This window comes from Aphis gossypii, chromosome 2 (assembly GCF_020184175.1).
Source record: "Aphis gossypii isolate Hap1 chromosome 2, ASM2018417v2, whole genome shotgun sequence".
NCBI classification, from domain to species: Eukaryota; Metazoa; Arthropoda; class Insecta; order Hemiptera; family Aphididae; genus Aphis; species Aphis gossypii.
The window spans coordinates 31,890,445-31,910,174 of NC_065531.1; the positions used below are offsets into that span (position 1 = coordinate 31,890,445).

The following is a 19,730-nucleotide window of genomic DNA, read 5'->3' on the forward strand; positions in this document are numbered from 1 at the left end:
AGGCTTATAAAATAATCTATATAGCTTTGTTACAAGGAACATGGAAGATTACAGAAATCTAATTAGCCAGAAACAATATGCGACGTCGATAAACGGTTGCTTGTGATTTTTCAGTTAATTGAGCGCAGGGGAAACGGCGTAATACAACGTTGTAGTACTTTATGTATACATTATACGCTCACTCTTGTATCACTCAGCCTCGGGGTATGTCGCCGTCGTTTATATAATATTATGAATACAGCAAATCCAATAGTATACACAGTAAATGTTGACGACGGTTTACCCACCTAACCTCTCTATCACTCCGTCTCTCTTTCTCACTCTGTCTCTCTGTCTCTCTGTCTCTGTCTCTGTCTCTCTCTCTCTCTCTCTATATATATATATATTTATGTATTTACATCGGTTAAAAGGACTCTAAACTTTTGACTTTGCAGCGCACATCAAAGGGAAACGCCTCCGGTTGCGTAGTTGGTTTTCAACATGCAAATCCGACGTCGAGTTTGAGTAAATATTATATATATTATGTATATTGTGTATACGTACAAAATATTATTGTGTAGGCGTATCAGCGCCAAAATATCGCCTTTGGGCAACTACACAGAAATCCATTACGCAGAGGCTGTTGCCGTTAGGCGTATAATGTTAAAATGACTTTAGCGGCGTCTGCCACCCTCACCCCTCATTCAGAAAATCCGACAAATACTGGATAGTCTTATGTATCCTATATATATATACATAATATAGGTGCGCGCAATCTTTCCATGAATTGTATTTTTTTCTATTTACCCTTTGAGCGTGTATAGCTCGATAAATAAAAAAACACATTTTACGCGAGGTATCATAAACTCATATTATATATATATCTATTGTAGTAAATTTGAATCTTTGAAAGTATCAAAAAAAAAATCAATTTGTAAAGCATGATTAACATTTTATCCGCGACGTTTAATCGTTGACTATAAATAGTCATTACTCATTAGAAATATTCGATTTTTATCATCACCTGTATACACTACATATTATAGGTAATATAACTATATGTATACGTATTAAACATTTAATTAAAAATCCAAATTATATAGTTTATAATAAACTGTATTATAAATTAAATTATCTATCGTATTATAATACATATATATATGTATAGGTATGTCGTATGTATATATTTTAATGTTTATCAATATTGTTTATTATACATTTATACTGTTATATCATAAAGATAAGCATTGGTGCGGCTTCTAAGTTATAAGAGTATAATTATACAACGTTTGCAGAGATATTATACACTTATTGTAAACAGCGATATTATCATATTTTTTGTACTTGGACTTAACCAAATTATAAATAACAATTATTAACATTAGTATTAATGAACTGTTAAAATTGGTTCGAGTCACCGATGAAACACTGAACTCTACAGTTGTTCACAGGCAGTATCTTCGTGAAGTTTGTACCAACATTATGCATTGTCGCATTAATACTTAGATTTTATAATACACGATTAGTTGTATAACAACAATAATGATTTGTTTTAAAATCAAACGACCATAATATTATTAAAAAAAAAAACTATTACTTTCTATGCATAGAAACGCGTCTATAATATACTCAGATATCTCGTAGTGTCAAACACAATTCTAAATTTGCACAATATAATGGCAGATTTAGCAGGATGTTTCATCGCCACCGGCAGTAACGATGTTCTGTAAGTACTAGCTGTTTTTGTTTCTATTATTTGATACTTTTTAGTAGTTTTATTCGATTATTATTCTTATTATTTTAATTTAAAACTAATAAATTAATAATATCAATAAAAAACTTGTTTTACAATTTTATTATTGAAGTTCTCTTCATTATTAAATTGTTTTACGTATTATTCTTATTGTGAAAAAGACAAATAATTTGTTCGAATAATTGTCTTTATATAGTCATATAGTGATGTTCAATAATCAATACTATCTAATAATGGACTATGTGTCTATGTCTGTATTAATTATGAATACAAAATAAATTTTCTTAATTAGTCTTCAATGCAGTATTATCAATCATCATTATTGATTATAATTAGGTAATACAACTTTAAAGTACTAAGGTATAAAAAAATAATTCAATCACACTTTATAAAATATTGAGCTCGAGTTTATAATTAATGAAAAATCAACCATAAGCGCGTTTTCATAAATAACAATATACCCATAAATATATAGACTATAATAATAATTTAATGTCTTGATTTTACTTAACGTTGTTTCACTATTTAGTACTTTTAGACATACTCAGACACTCGGTGCTAGTATACCATAATATTATATAGTTTTAACTATTGATACAAAAATATAATAATACCAATTTGATTTTATATCTAAACGAAAAATAATTATTGAAATGATCTTATCAGTTATTATTCTTTATCCAATATACCAATATAGGAATATTAGGAATACAGCTGTATCTTAAATTAATCAATACATAGTTCTGTAACACAATATAACATTTAGTTTTAGAAAGTAAATACATACTAATCAGAAATCAGAATACTTGAAATTAGTGGCCCTTGACTGGTCCATTAAATTAATAAATTTTGGATGCAAAATTGAATTTTTTTATCTAAATGTCATTGTGTCGTTGCTTCAATAAATAATCTTAAAATATAATAAAAATCATTCTTTGTTTAAAACTTTTTTAAGTAAAATATATTAATATATTACTTATATTATAATCATTTAAATTGTATAGTTATATATTCAATATTTTTTCCTTAGTTTGTAGTTATCTATAATTAAAAATATTTATTTTTATATAATTTCATATTTATCATTGCTGAGCGGGTTTTTTTTTTTAATACTGTGCCCTTAACATACAGAATACGATTCACCAAACATGGTCATCCAATTTTTTTTTATTTAATTGAACATATAAATTTCAGGTTTCTGAATTTTTAACTATACTAATAATTAAGAACCTTATTTTAAAATACTCAATATTTTTAAACCATTTAAGAAATTCCTGTGGTGTGGTAATACAAACTTATTTTTTCACTGCCTATTATATTATATTATTGTTATGTAATACATAGTATAATTAATAATTATTATATACGTACTATTATAATTAATATTTTACCACATATTATCCCAATATACGTTTTTCAGTTACTCTGCTTAATAGATACACAAAGTAAATGATAATTTTTTTCAGTGTGCAGATAGTAAATAACTATAGTTGGGTGGTGTAATGCCGTAATAGCTACGCTCTCATTTTTTAATCAGTATTATAAACTATTAAAAAATCAAGCTATTTGCACTTATCCTAATTATACTTATACAGATTATGTTATTTTGTCTGCAGAAATAATAAACCTGATTTATATTCATATAATCTTTTATAAATTACACTCTGTTTAAATCAAATTGTTGATATTGTAAAATGCATTCTAATTTCTGATTACAATTATGATTTCCTATTTTACTTTTTAAATTTATTCAAACTGTAAAATAATAATAATGAATTAATGTAGAATTCACTGAAGCAATTGCTTTTAAAAAAATGTTTGATTTTTCCCTGATGGATATGAACCTGATATGAATAAAAAAAAATACTTACTATATAATGTGGAATAACTATTAAAGATTATTAAACTATTTCAATTTTAAGCTATATGTACCTATACATGTTTAAAAAAAATTAATTTTCAGTTTTCAGAACAAAAACAATATTATTATAATATTATGATTTATGATTGTAGTGTAAATTTCGTACACAATTAAAATTTATTATAAGTACATAATATAATATGATGTATTATTTAAGTTAATAATATAATATTAATCTCATATGTATTTTTAATTAATAAAATACTATATTATTACTATTATTATTGATTCAAGAATACATTCAACATAATTAATAACGATACATTTTATACATGCATTCATTTTGTGAATTATATTGCATTAAAATACTTAAATTTCAGGAGTCATTGCATTACATGTCATGAAGAAATATCGACCAAAGAAATGCACCTAAATATCAAAAAACTATCGACACGTATAAAAACTAAATTGGTTCCGAAGTCTTATTTGGCAAGATTCACGGACAACTATTATATTAACCGAGTAAAACATCCAACCTTTTAAACATTTCTATATAATACCTATAACAACTATTACCTAATGTGAATATTGCGTTTAATATACGCGATATATTTTATCAATATAATAATATTATATAAATGTGATTTTTTTTTATTTCTTTTGTTCAATACTATTAAAAATAATTAATCTAGTGTAAATGATGGATTTATGTGACATTCTATGATGTGCTTTTTGTCATTTAAACTTGAACATGAATAATAATTTCGACAATTAATTTTACAAACATTGATATTTTTTATTTCATTCGCAAAAATCCTTAGTCAACAACCAGACGTGTCGCTGTTACTGAATCGTGGGTAGGATAATATCTATCGTGTATATTATTAACACGTATAATATTATACAATATGTAGCCTGGTCGCCGGTCAAGTGTGTGACGTGGAACATATATTTCGCGTGTGGTCGTTGATCGAGGTGGCGTTAATTACGTAAACACGGTCCTTTCAAACGATTTAAAAGAAAAAAGTCGACCGTATAAATTACGAATAATAGGCAAGTACCTCCTACATGGTAAGCTTAAACTCTACGCAAACCGTATAGTATATAATATACTCTTTACATATATTATACAATATATAGCTGTAATAATAATAATGATGCAGCTGTCTAATAAAAACACCAAGTACCTATATGGGGTAGGTACTTAGTGGATCGTCAATCGACTGTCATATTATTATTATTATTCTACACGATTCGTCGTCGTGTGTCGTATGTGTGCAGTCAAGTGCGGTTCATTTATAAGAAGAAGTGGCCGTATCGTGGGTCGAATACATCACATCTAATCGTATACTTGTCGAAACCTTTCGGCCCGGTCACGTGTGGTTATCATCCCCGCAGTCACAATAATAATAATAATACACGGTATACTTGTATGTATTTATACATACATCACCTCCATACGACATATGTGTTTACTATGTATATATATTGTGTTTCGACCGGGACGGTACGCGAAGGGATCGCGAGGGATTTACGGTCGTCTTTATTAATATATATATATGTAGGTAGGTAGTATATATTTTTGCATTATATTATAAATATCGCGCGAGTTCTGGTGCGTGAAAACCGACACGTTTTTATTTTACTTTTTTGTTGGTACCTAATAAGGTGCAGGGTCCCGAGTAGGTAGGTGGTACATGATATTATGTGTATAGAAATATTTTCCGAAAATGTTCTAATTTCCAGTCCCGTGCAATGTAAGTGTACATACCTAAAGTATCATATGGATGTTGCGTGTATAGGTTTATGCGCGGACGGGTCGAACCGGATTATATATAACGATCTAGTGGACAAAAGTGCCCCACACCAAGATGAGGCGTTAAGAAAATAAATCGATATCATATATATTATAATATGTTTATACTGAAAATGTGGATAAACAAACAACCGTTTACCAGTTTATTTTTTTCGGCACTTGAACGCATTCTTGCATGTGTAGTGGTTCAAATAGCCGCCGTTGATATAAAAATGTTTATTTTACTATATTATATAATAATATATCGCAGTATACGGTACGATAATATTATAAATTATAATACATTGTCATCATATTTTATAAAACATATCTATCAATTGTTTTTAATTTTTTTCGTCCTTCCACTTCAACAAATTATAGGTGCACTAAGTTATATGGTGTGTATACAATCATTTAATATGCTTGTGTGTAAATCTCCATTTTACAGCCTGTGTTATGACTGAAAAAAAGATAAATAATTTAGTGTTCTAAGAGCGTCCTTAAAAACTGTATATGTATATATATACATATACATATTTTTTTGGGGTCATTTCCGTCACAACATCATAATTTATCCTTTCTGTTATTTACTGAATAGAGGTATAACCAAAATATTATTAATTTAGGTTCTTAAAAAAACATATTTTTAAAATGACATTCAAAATACCTAACCATGAATCTTATACATATATAAATATTATGTATATATTTAAACATTTTAAACGACATAAATAAACTATGAATCATAATATAACTATCATGATCTGTACCTACTAAACATTCTTAACTGAGCATGTACTGTAATATGATTATAATATTATAACTTATATTATATAATATAGTATTTAATAAGTATATATTAGAATTTAAAACCAACAGCTCAAATAAGCTATAGGTATTTTATTAATTTTGTATTTTGTACACAATAATTGTTAAGTTGTATGCAATACAACTTTTCAATTAATATATTATTTTGATGATGATCGACATATTATTGGTTTATTCGTCATACAAACAATACGTAATGTACATTTTTTTTTCTATAAAAGTTCATTTAACTTTGCTCTCGTATTTCAAAGGTTAAGGATGACAAATTAAAAGAATTATCACAGTTTTTTTTTATCAGATAATTGAATTTTTTACTTAATAAATGTATTTTTTTTTAATTTCAAGTTGAGAATTATACATTCCTGATAGTGCGCTGTCTCATTAGAAATTATGATAAATAGTATGGATAGAGCACATAATAATATACACATTACAAATTTACTGAGAATGTACATATTAAAACAATTTAACTGTTTTTTTTTTCACTATAAATCATTGTGATTATAATAATTATAATATGTATAACGTCGCTAGCCGATATACTAATTATTAATGGTTTATCACTTAATTAAAAAAAGGAATCTCTGTGTTCTAAATTATAAATTACAAGTTTATAAAAAATGTGATTTTTATTATCAATGGAAAATTATTTTTTCTAGTAGCGTTGTAATCAATTGTTACAATATATTATATATCTATATATGCTTCATAAATACATAATGTAGAAGGCTTTAAGTGGCTTACGATCTAAAAATTTAAAAAAAACTTATTATAAAATTAAACCTATGAAATACATATACATTAATGACATATTAACTTATATAAAAGCTATCCTTGTTTGCTATACATTTCTTAAATTTACTGAATTTTAACAGAAAAACTATTAACACTTAGAACACTTATTTTACTACCTTTCAAGCCGTTTTGGTGCTGCAATGTATCCGACGTATACTTAAGCCTTTAGGTATAATTGTTGATAAAATAATTTTTATATAATAATTAATGTTTTACTGTACTTATTAGTTAAAGTGGCTTACGTTATGTATGTTTTAAACTAACAAATTTTAATGGTAACTGAAAATTGTACAGTTAATTTATCTTTATAACCATTAATATTTCATATATTCTCAACTAATTATGGTCAAAATGAGCCACTTCATCACTATATGTATTGAGGTAATTTGGACCCTTCTTTCTACTTAAATATTACTTAAAATATCTATGTATAATCTATGTATTGTATTAAATGTATGATCTGTAAATTGGGTGAAAGCCCGGGTTGTATTATAAAAATATATCTATCAGTTTAACAACGATAGTAAAAGTACCTAATAAGGCTGTATTATATAGGTATTACTCACAGCCGTCGGCACGACTTTTGAGTGGCGAATACTCTCATTATGACTAACAACTTATCGTCGTTTTTCATTCTGATATATAAATATCAAAATCATATATTATATTAATCTTTAAATTCTATACTTTGAGTAAAACAATATAGTTATAATAATATTATGGTATTTTTCAAATTATTTATTTACTATTTGAATAGGAGTTTTCTACAATATTATATATACTTTTATCGTATTTTCTATTTGTGTTAAGACGAATTACCGACAATAAATGAAACATTTTTAAACAAATATCAGCAAAAGGTTAGATAAAAAAAATAATATACTTAATATTAAATAATTAAAAACACCAATATATCCAGTGCTTCTGCGAATGTAATAAGACGAGCGATCTACATCTGATCTTTGCTGTACCTATAGGTACCTATATTCTATCCGAAGTGTTGCTTTATTAAATTCGTGTGAAAATTAGGTTATATCGTTATCGGGAATGAAATCTTAACGGACAATGAGGGAGACGGCGAGTTTTAGGAGAGAAAACGTATTGTGAATTTGATATCTAATAATATATATAATACAGCAGAGGAACCATCTCACACCCACAGAAAGGGGATTAGGGCCAAATTTTATAGCCAGAGGTAATAAAGTAGCCCTCCTGTCTGATGTTTGCTTTTAATCTGGACCTTGGGTACGCCATCGATTAAGACAATAAACCAGGGGTCTCCAAACTTTTTTATTGAAGGGCCACAAAAAATATCAAATGCTCTTAGCGGGCCAAAAGTTTATTAACACATATAATTTTTAATTTTATGAAAATATAGGTATACAAATATAAGTTAATTTTAAATCTTTTTATAAAATATTGTCTACAATATACTTAAATATAATTGGTATAAACTTAAATGATAATAATATATACATTGTAATTTTAATATTTTTTTTTTTTTAATGAGAAGTATGAAATTGATGTTTTTCTGCTAATATTCGATCGAATTGAGGTTGTATGTTGCTAGTTCCAATTTTCAAAATTGACTCCAAGTGTTTGTCAGTTAAGGCCGATCTATATTTCGATTTGATGTATTTCATTTTAGAAAAAGTTTGTTCGCACAAATAAGTCGTAGCAAATACAGATATATATTCAATTGCAAATTTTTTTAAATTTGGATACTGTATATCTGGGAGAAATTTATAAAAATCAACTAAAGTCTCTTCACGATGTTTGATTTTCAGTGCATCATTACTTTGTAAATCAATCATTTCCATTTGAAGGGTAGGAGGTAACTTCTCAATATCACAACTAAACGGGTTTTGAAAAATATTTATTTCTTCCGATTTTACGTCAAGGTCAGAAAAACGTTGTTTAAATTGGATTTTAAGTTCAGAAATTATTTCTTGAGCGAAGTCGACTGGAAATTGTGTTTTTGATTCTTTGTTATATTTATCACAAGTAGAAAAATGAATAAAACAATTTTTTGAAATTTGCGTTTCAAATAAAATAAGTTTTTGCCTAAATGCTTTTACTAATGTGTAAACATCGCAAATTAGAACATCTTTACCTTGTAATTTTAGGTTGAAGTCGTTCATATATTTTGTGATATCCACTAAAAAAGCTAATTTCCAAACCCATTCACTATCTGTAAGTAAAGGCAATGATCGATTCTTATCAATTAGAAATATTTCAATTTCATTTCTTAGTTCAAAAAATCGCGATAGGACTTTTCCGCGACTAAGCCATCGAACTGCTGTAAAATACGGTATATCTGGGTACTCTGTTTCTATTTCTTTCAAAAAATCTTGAAACTGACGATGCCTAAGTGCGCTCGAGCGAATAAAATTTACTGTTGATATTACTGGATCCATAACACAAGACAAGTCTAAAGTTTTTCCGCATAATGCCTGCTGATGTATAATACAATGCAAAGTCATTGGTTTAAAACCTTCTTTTTCACAATTCGTAAATATATGTCCAATTAAACCTTTTTTTGTGCCACACATATTTCTTCCGCCATCAGTAGTGATACATTTCAAATTATATTCTAAAAATGATTTTTCGATAACTTTAAATATGTCGATACCTGTCGTAGTTCCATGCATGCTAGGTTATGTACAGAAAGTAGTTCATTTGAAATTTCTAAATCTTTATTAACACCTCGAATAAATAAAAGTAACTGTGACGTATCAGATACATCTGTTGATTCGTCAAGTGCTATACTAAACGAAATGAATTCTTGAGTCTTATTACTAACCTGAGAATTTAAATTATTACTAATATCGTCAATTCTACGGGTAACTGTGTTAGCAGAAAGGCTAATATTTTTAAAAGTATCAATTCTTTCTGGACAAATTTCTTCAACTGCTTGAATTATACATTCTTTTATTAAACTACCATCAGAAAACGCTTTTCCTCTTTTTGCCAATAGATGTGAAATACGAAAACTAGCCTTTGTGGCAGCTTCATTAATATTTTTTTGTTTTTTAAATAATAATTGTTGTGATGAAAAATTATTTTGAAGTGACTGCAATTTATCTAACCGTAATTTCTCAGTAAATTTTGAAAAAGTTGTCTTATGTTTCGTTTCATAATGCCTTCGAATATTGTACTCCTTAAGTACAGAAATACTTTCTTTGCATATTAAACAAATTATTTTGTCACCTGAATAAATTACGAAATAATCCAACGACCACTTTTCATTGAAAACACGACATTCTGAATCTATTTTCCTTTTCAATCCTCTTCCTGACATGTCGAATTAGTGAATTAATAAGTAAAGAATAATATTTATAATAAAAGCACTGCAAACTTAGACATGTAACTGTACAAACGTTATGAAATGATTTCGTCGTGCCGTTCGTCTATGTGACTAATCTCTCCGTTATCGACGTTAAAACTAAAAATATAAAAGGAAATTGCAATGTCTGTCTTCATAAATTATGATACGTGCCTCCGATAACGACTTTTTAAATTACACATATTATATTTAGATATCTATTTTTATTACCGTCTTATGGGTGCTGCGGGCCGTTTAAAACTTGTTCGCGGGCCGTATCCGGCCCGCGGGCCGTAGTTTGGAGACCCCTGCAATAAACCGTTCGAGATACTGCTGCACAACGTATGTCCTATAAATACATATATATATACTGTACATTTATATAACGTGTCGTCATCGCCACCGCTCATCATCTACGACGCAGTGTTTGTTTTCTTACTCATCCGCAACCGGAACGTGTCTCTTTTCCTCACAATTAATTAATAAAATATAAAACCGTGTTTGATACTTAATCAGGCTGCACCAATGTTTTTCTTACACATTTACGATTGGTCAACATATACGTTTATATATAAGTATAATACAAACGTGCGTACAGTATATATAAATATATTAAAGACTTTCGGACGCACACTAAACGAAAGTCAACAGCAGGAAGTCGTATAATCCATTTTGATCATTAAAATAAAATATTATTATTAACCGTATCGCACTTGAACGTTTCATCGCTTGTGATAAAAAAAAAACCATTATCAGCACATCAAAATTATATAATAATGTAAATAAGAATAATAATATTAATATATCTTATGAAATCTCATATTTTCATATCACTGTACAGAATACTCGTAACTTTTGTAATATTATTTTTTACTCAACATAATATTATATGCTCGTTTTGAGAATAAAAAGCATTATCTAAGGTTTTCTGACTTAAAAACAAATTTTCTGAAATAATTTTTTTCTCAATTCTATATAATTTTCAATAATACATTAATACGTCATTTTAAAATGAAAAAACTGAACAAAACTTAAATTTTAATATGTTCGTTGACTCATTGTACATAATACATATTTTAATTTTTAGCACTACGGAGCTTAGCGTTATACTACTCGATCATATTTAATTTCGTAACTAACTTAATACCAAAATAAATTATATCCTGAATGTTCATTGTTTTACATTCGTAAAAAATTTAAATATTATAGAAAAAATATTTAAAATTTATCATTAGACTATTCAATGTCTAGTGTTATCTAGCTAAGTACTAACAAATTTTAACTTTTTAGTATTGATTTGGTATTTATCCAATCCAATGTTAATTTACTTGCATTTTGTTTTAGTGACTATTTAATAAATAAATATGAATTTATTTTATTTTTTATCTAAATAACATACATAGGCATCTTAGCTCCCCAGTTTAAATTATATTTGCATTATACGTTTTGCTTATTAAATTGTATGATTAAGTATAGGTTGTTTTATTAAATAGTGTTAATAATAGGAAGTACGCTTATATTTGATTAGCAGTTTGATTTTAATGCTTCTCCATCTGTTATGGTAAGTATTCAGTGTTTGTTTCAGGGAGTGACCAGCAGAGTAATACCCCCCTTCTCCAAGAAAAAAAATATATACGACATTTTTATTTCCTTTCGTTATTAAGTTATTTACTCCTATGACATGCCCCTTTGAAAACGTATGATACCCCTTTCCTCCAGAATAAAAGATCTAAAATAAACAGGGAATATATTATTATACATTTCTATGTTAATAGTATTTTTGTTATCTATTCCAAATAATTTCTATACACATGTTAAAAAAAAAAAAAAATTAAAATCTCGATTATAAAATAAATCTTTAAAAAACAATATATGATATTATTATTTTGTATGCACCCGATTGAGATTTATTGAAAAACCACGCTTATAAAATATAAACTTTTTTTTTAATGAATTGACTTTTATTCATCATTGATCGTTAGTCGTTACTATCGTCCATCATTGTCCTCGACGTTTGTTTGTGTACAGTAACAAAATTAAAATAATAACATTATATGCATATAAATCCGGCGCACATGTAAATATCGCTCCGCAGGGATAGCTTTTCTATTGAACAATAATGTACATTATTGTATACACATACGACGTATTAATATATAAACATATTATTATATAATATACACGTAAACACTACGTCGACAGTAGAAAAGTAACAGTGCGCCTTAGTGTTATTCCTCCCCGCGGAGGGCAAAAACCAACCTTGAATTTGTTCTACTGACCCTTATATTGTGTATACATTGCATTATGTGTACGTCATTAGGTCATTTATATATGTATATTTATGTATATACATACAAAAACAGACCTTCAAACGAAAGTGATCCGTTGCAGTATAAACGCATAAAAATGTAAAATATCATGGCACTACGATTGAAGGTTTCGCGCCATCTCAATTTCATATCATATGTATATATATATTATACATTTATACAAATAAATTCGAAACTCAAGGGCATACGCATCAATCCCTTATTTTTATCGACCATACGATAATTGGTTCAAGGATTATTATACGTAACTGATCCAAGGACAATTTATTTATTATGGACATATTGTGTACATGTATATGCATCATCATATCATTTTAACATGTCTCATTATTGTTATTACTTATTAGGTATTGTTTAATTTTTTATTTAGTGAATTAAAAGTGTAACACTGTCAATTTATTTATTGTACACCTTTCAATATACCTAATTACCTAATATAATATAATTTTAAATTATTTATAAATTCAGTTGTGTGTATACTGTATATTAAATGTAAAAAATTTAAAATATACATATAGTGATACTATATAATATAATATTATATATTATTTTTATTTTATACATAGTTATAAGAATATCTGTAGTGCATATACAATTATTAATTACCTACAAGAGTTTAATATTTTTAAATAAGAATTTAGAATGTATAGTATACGTTTATATATCCACATAAAATATTAAATTTAACACTTTTCAATTTCAACCTTCATGTTAACCTGAAAATTCAAAAAAAAAATATATATACATATTATATTTTTATATCTATGATCTACACTTTTTTATAAGAAATATTTTATGTGAATGTTCGAAGATCTTATTATAAATTTTGATTAAAATTTAATAGTTAAAGCTTATAATGGTATAACAGGACGTTTTAACTGATTTAATGTAAATAGTTTATAATTAAAATTCAAAAAAAGAATAACAAAATTCTGCTTAATTTTTTTTTTTTTTTATACGATGATTTCTGATTATCAGATGTTTTTTCTATTTCTAAACATGTATTGAACCCCTATGGCTATATTATGTACACATATTTAAATTAAATATCATTGCATATCACATACGCTATAATGCCATGCAATTGTAATATACGACTACAAAAAATAAAAATATATAATGTTTTATTGTTAACATTATATCCTCTGTAAATAATTGAATAAACCTATGTTTAAAATATCATAAATACTACCGATATTTTATCTGCTTAAAATTTAAATTCAAGTATACCTAGAGTATAGATTAAGCTTCAAAAATTAAGGATTTTAATAAAAAATAATGGGATATTTTATTATTATTCTTAGTACCTATAATTTATTAGCTATTACTTATGAGTTATGACTTAAGAGTTATGATATTATTGTAATAAATGTTAAATGTGTGTAAATAAATATAATAACACATATTGTCTAATTTTGTAATAGCTATATGGCTGACTTTTTAAATTAAATTAGTTTCGGATATTATTGAAAAAATGTACGATGTAATAGATATTTATCTCAGTCAGTTATTAAACTATTTTATATACAACATACATTAAATAAATGTTGACTTATAACTATTATCTATAAACTATATATTAATTTATAATTTTAGGTACGCACATTATACTTAAAGGCTAAAATGTATGATTTACATGTGTAGGTACAAGTAACAAATTATGTGCAACAAATATACCTATTAGTAACAACTAGATTATATCGTTATTCTTTGATAAAAATATTTAATAATGTGCTCTCATAAGAACATAAATTAGAAAAAACAGAAAAAATAGTATTTAGGTTTTATACTTATAAATAAAACAAACGCACACAATTTAAAAAATTACTATTATATGTAAAAATGTCAACCAAAAATTAACACGCTATCGTTCAAACATCAGCTATAAACATTAAGTAATCCAAAATAGCACATGGAACCCACGCAAAAGTAATATCTTTAGTAAATAAGGAAAATAACTATAAAGTTATTGTTTAAAGTATATACGTATTCACCGGGTACAATTGCATCACACTTGGTCACAGACCACAGTCAAAGATTTTAATTGGTTAAATAACAATTTATGCATAGGTATAATACTATAATATCATATCAATATACATTGCATTACAAATGAAATAAATTGACTCTGCCAATCAACAACCGTACGTATATAACATAAGACGTATACGATTAGTGTAAAAATGTGTGGGATTTAATTTAATGAATATATTTGAGAATTCAATTTATTAAAAATAGAAATATATACCATACATACGATATTATACATGTAATAATAAAATATAAATAAATACGTACCTACATTCACAAAACATATTTTGCAAACTTTTGGTTGTAGGCACTGTAGTTACACTTGAGTCACGAAAATTGTATAATATTATAGTTGTATTGTTTTCTCGTTTTTTGTTTTCAAAGGCTATTTTTCATAACTTTATTTCGAGAAAAACATACTTTTTATTTGATTCTATTTAGTTAACTATCGTTTTATTCTAAACCAGCTGGTATTATTTTTCACAAATGAATGTCTTGAAAGAAATTTAAAAACGTGCACATGGAATTTTTCTTCAATACAACTTAATAATAGACGTGCATCAGTAGAACTGTGCATAATCATAATTACATATATAGATGTTATTACTCAATACTTTTGGCAATTTCAGTACGATTCTTTCACTTTAATTCTATACAATTTAACCATCGTTTGTAATATATATATATATGTATTGTTACATTGGCATCTGGAACACTACATAATATGTATAGAAATTAGAAAGTTTGTGATTACAGTAAATCATAGGTATTTGCACGGGGCGCACAGGGCCGCTTAACTGGAATCTTTTTAAGGGCATAGTAAAATTTCAAATTTGTCTATATATTATTTATTTAATTATAACAATATTATCGCGAAGATCATAACAATTTTATCTGTCTTAATAGTGAAATAAAATTAAAAATAGTTTTATACTTGTGCAGTACCACTGTCTACAACATACATTTTATTAATTTATTAATTTAATGAAAACCTTGTACACAAAATATGTACTAGATATGGTTATAGATTTATAGACTATATAGCCGATAGGAAACAGGAAAATTCATTTCTAATCCTTCTTTTATAAAAATTATTACATAATTACACATTTATACATTATATACTAAGCTTTTAAACTTTATATATTATGTATATTGTAAGTACAGTAGAACTCCGATTATCCGGATTAATTATTGTCAAGGATGGTCCTGATAAGCAAATATCCGAATGATTGACATATGACATATCAAAGGTTATATAATTGTATGAATATATTGTATGTATGTATTTATTATTAATATAATAATATGTATGTAATATAATTTAAAATTCATAACCATAAACAAAAAATGTTATTAAAATATTTAATTGAAACAAAATAAGCAATAGGTATGTGACATATTTTAAAACTAAAAAAGCCGACTTTTTCTTTTTTTTCTCGTCCGGTTGATTAGCGTTCGGATAATTGAAGTTCTACTGTATGTACAAGTTTTGTTATTAAACCGAACTTTTTTTTTAAATTTTAAGTATTGTATTCTTTTTTTTTATGCATAATTGTAATTATATCATTTTATTTCAAAGAATTTAAATTTTTATTTTTAACTTCAAAAATATATGTCTAAAAATCGAATCTGCGCCTGTGAAAGTATGTATAAAAGATATTACATGCATCTTTTTCAATATATATAGTTTTCAAAGCAAAATAATTATGATGGTTTTTATTACTCTTTCGTCCAATTTAAATGTCATTTATCAGTTGTGAGAATTTATACGTTATTCAATGTAAAATTTGGGAACTTTAAATAGTTACTCGTAAAAATATTACACGTATGGATTTATTTTAGTTTATTTTATGAATAACTTCCTGATTCTCATATCACTTAGATATGGTATTTAATTATGTTTGTAAGTTTGATGAGGTCTTTAAAAGACAATAGAACAATTATTTTATTTAAATTAAATTGTATAAGCTAATGTGGTACAATTTTTTTATTCATATTTAACCATAGATAATAAGCGATTATACAAAATACAATTTAAAATTTAAATAATTATTTATAAATTTAGTTTATTTATTTCCTATATAATATAAGTTTATGTTTAAATAAACATTGACATTGGACATTTATAAATACAATATCAATAAAAACCAAAGAATAAAAAACCACCCATATATTATAGGTATATTTGAATACTATATATTTTTTATAATTTTTATTCTATTTTCATATGATTTTTTGGTTTCAAATGTTTCAATCATATAGTGAGAATTTATTATTTCAAATAAAAACTAAGCACAGTAACCCCAAAATGTTTATATTATGTTGATATGTATTTGTCGCTAAGCACTCAAAACTCGTTTGCTGGTATCAAACTGTTGACCATATAGCATGACTTTTGTCGAATCTATTTCTAGTGTAGGTATCTATGATAACATTTGCAGATATTATGTTTCAAAAGATGTATTCGTGAAGATGTATCTTTTGTTCAGCTATTAATTGGTTCGTATTAAATTAAACTTATTTTATTCATTTTACATAAATCATATTATACTGATTAAAATGATACGATGTATTACAATTTATCTAGATCAATAATTATTATAGTATGCAGGTAATATACAACGAAATATTTAAAAAAATAATGTTCGTATATTTATACAGTTATTTAAATTCATATTGATGAATGATGAGCATAAAATCGCTCTATTCCTAAGGCCCTGAAGTAACATCTAACATGCTACAGAATACACTCCGTATCACGTTTAGCATAGGTATATCCCCGATATTCAACGCCTCAACGGACCTTTTAATATGGACATCGAATATATTATTGTAGTTACAAATAAAAACATATTAATATAACATTCACACAAAAATAATACGAATAAAGAATAATAGGTCGGCATTAGTACGGCTCGTTAAAATTGTAATTATATTTGTGACGTACAAAGAAATAAGACGAGAGCGCCATAATAATCAAGCGTGAACTTTGAAATCGACCTTGGTAGAGGTAGTATTTTAATGAAAAAAAATTATGAGAATACTCATTTGTAGTGGTTCGCATATATTATATTTATATAGTATATTGTACCCAAGGGCGTCCATTGGTAGAGGCAAGAGGGACATGTCCCTCTCTTGGCTTTTCTGTTTCTATTATATTATGCACTAATACATAATATATGAATAAATATTATAATTGATACATTAAATAAATAAAATTGATGATAATAGTGTTCGTTACAGTTTTTGTTTTAACATTTGATTACCCTTAGTAATATAATGTTTATTACTTTTTTATATAAGTAGTAGTTGTATAAATTAAATAATAAAGTGTATGTTATATATTTTACATTTTATTAGAAATTTGACTACCTATACTAGCTATACTACCTATTTTATAAAGAATTAAATAATTATGATAAATTAACAAATACTTGAAATACTATAATTATTGTATGAATACAGTCATATGATATTATACTACGTAAACTTACATATTTAAAGCAGTTAACAGGTTAACAAAAAGATCAATACTAGGTAGTGAAAAAATACACTGTCCCCCTAGATTTTCGAAGATGGACGCCCTTAAATTTTGTACCTATAATGCGATAATTATTACAAATTAGAATTTGCATTATAATTCGTTCAATATTAACGTGGCTAAGCCCAATCTGATTCTGGATCTTTTAAGCTCACCAAAGATATAATAACTATGTGAATTATATCTGATGGATGAAAATCGCTGACATTTGTTTTGTGTTTTGAAATCATTATTGATAGCAACAGACAGGGCGGAATCCCTTTATAATTAGATAGTCTTACGCTGTAGACTAACTTATTTTTGTCGTGGTCCGTGGTCATTCACTACGCTGCAACTAGATAAGTTATAGCATTTATTATAAATACTATAGTATATTAGTATTTATAATCAATGGTTATAGTGGTTATAATAGCTGTTTTTTGAGTATTCAACAATAAAAGCTGAATATTTACATTGATACAATGCATATTATGATAACTACGATACCGCAATACACTATATATTATTAAAGGGTTTCACATGATGATTTTGACGTCGCAGTATCTTTTGATGGCGATTTTGATGACTTCATACTTGCGTCTTACGCTTCAGGACAAAAATCTACCAGACCATGGGATTCAGGGGAAGACGCAGCGAGACGGTGTGGCAGCAAACGACAGTCCTGCAGCGGCATATTTACCAGCATACGCAATACCCGACGGATCACCGGTGGATCCTTGTGTGACATGCAGACCTCGCCGAACTACGCACAATTGTCGGAGAAACACTTTGGACGGATGTCCAAGTCGGCCCAGCTCGACCTGCGGCACCACAAAACGATGCAAGTCCCAAGCACGTACAAGATCTACGAAACGCCTATGTTCCTCATCGTCTTCTCGTCCTGCTTCCTTCTCTTCCACCAAAAAAACCATGAAACGTAGCAATCGTTCTTCCATCCGTGTCAAACCGAACCACACTGGACTGAAAGATTTAAATTTCTAACCGTTATAATAATAAATTGAAAACAACTTAACATGTCCTTGATATTATATACATTATATATATAACGTGTGTGTAAATATTATTATTTTGATAAAATATTTCAATAATATTATACCCATGAGTGTTAGGAATGAAATACGTGTTGGTTTTTTTAAGTGGGTATATAGGTAATTCTATACGAATAACAATTTTTTTATGCTACCCACTTACATTGCATCGATAATCGATATTGCAGAGGTCTTCCTTATAACAGCCACAAGTCGTACAAACAAATACATACCTATGTACAGAAGTATAAAATGCAACAAATATTTATTTTATTTTATAATATAACATATTACGACTATAAAAAAAAATATATATCAATATTGAATAATATAGTTTAGTAATAACATTAAATTACCAATATATATTTATAATATAATATTTATATCGTACATGTATCTCTTATTGCATCAACAATTAGCAAACAGCAACGCAGTGACTCATTCATGCAATTTTTTTTTTA

The 19,730-nt window shown here is 26.8% G+C and overlaps 1 long non-coding RNA gene across 1 annotated transcript; it reads left to right on the forward strand.

Annotated features, from left to right (window-relative positions):
- The first annotated feature begins 17,048 nt into the window (after positions 1 to 17,048).
- LOC114119837 (uncharacterized) lies at positions 17,049 to 19,287 on the forward strand. Its single transcript, XR_007604065.1, has 2 exons — positions 17,049 to 17,199; positions 18,753 to 19,287. It is a non-coding gene; the product is annotated as an uncharacterized LOC114119837 (long non-coding RNA).
- The last annotated feature ends 443 nt before the right edge of the window (positions 19,288 to 19,730 follow it).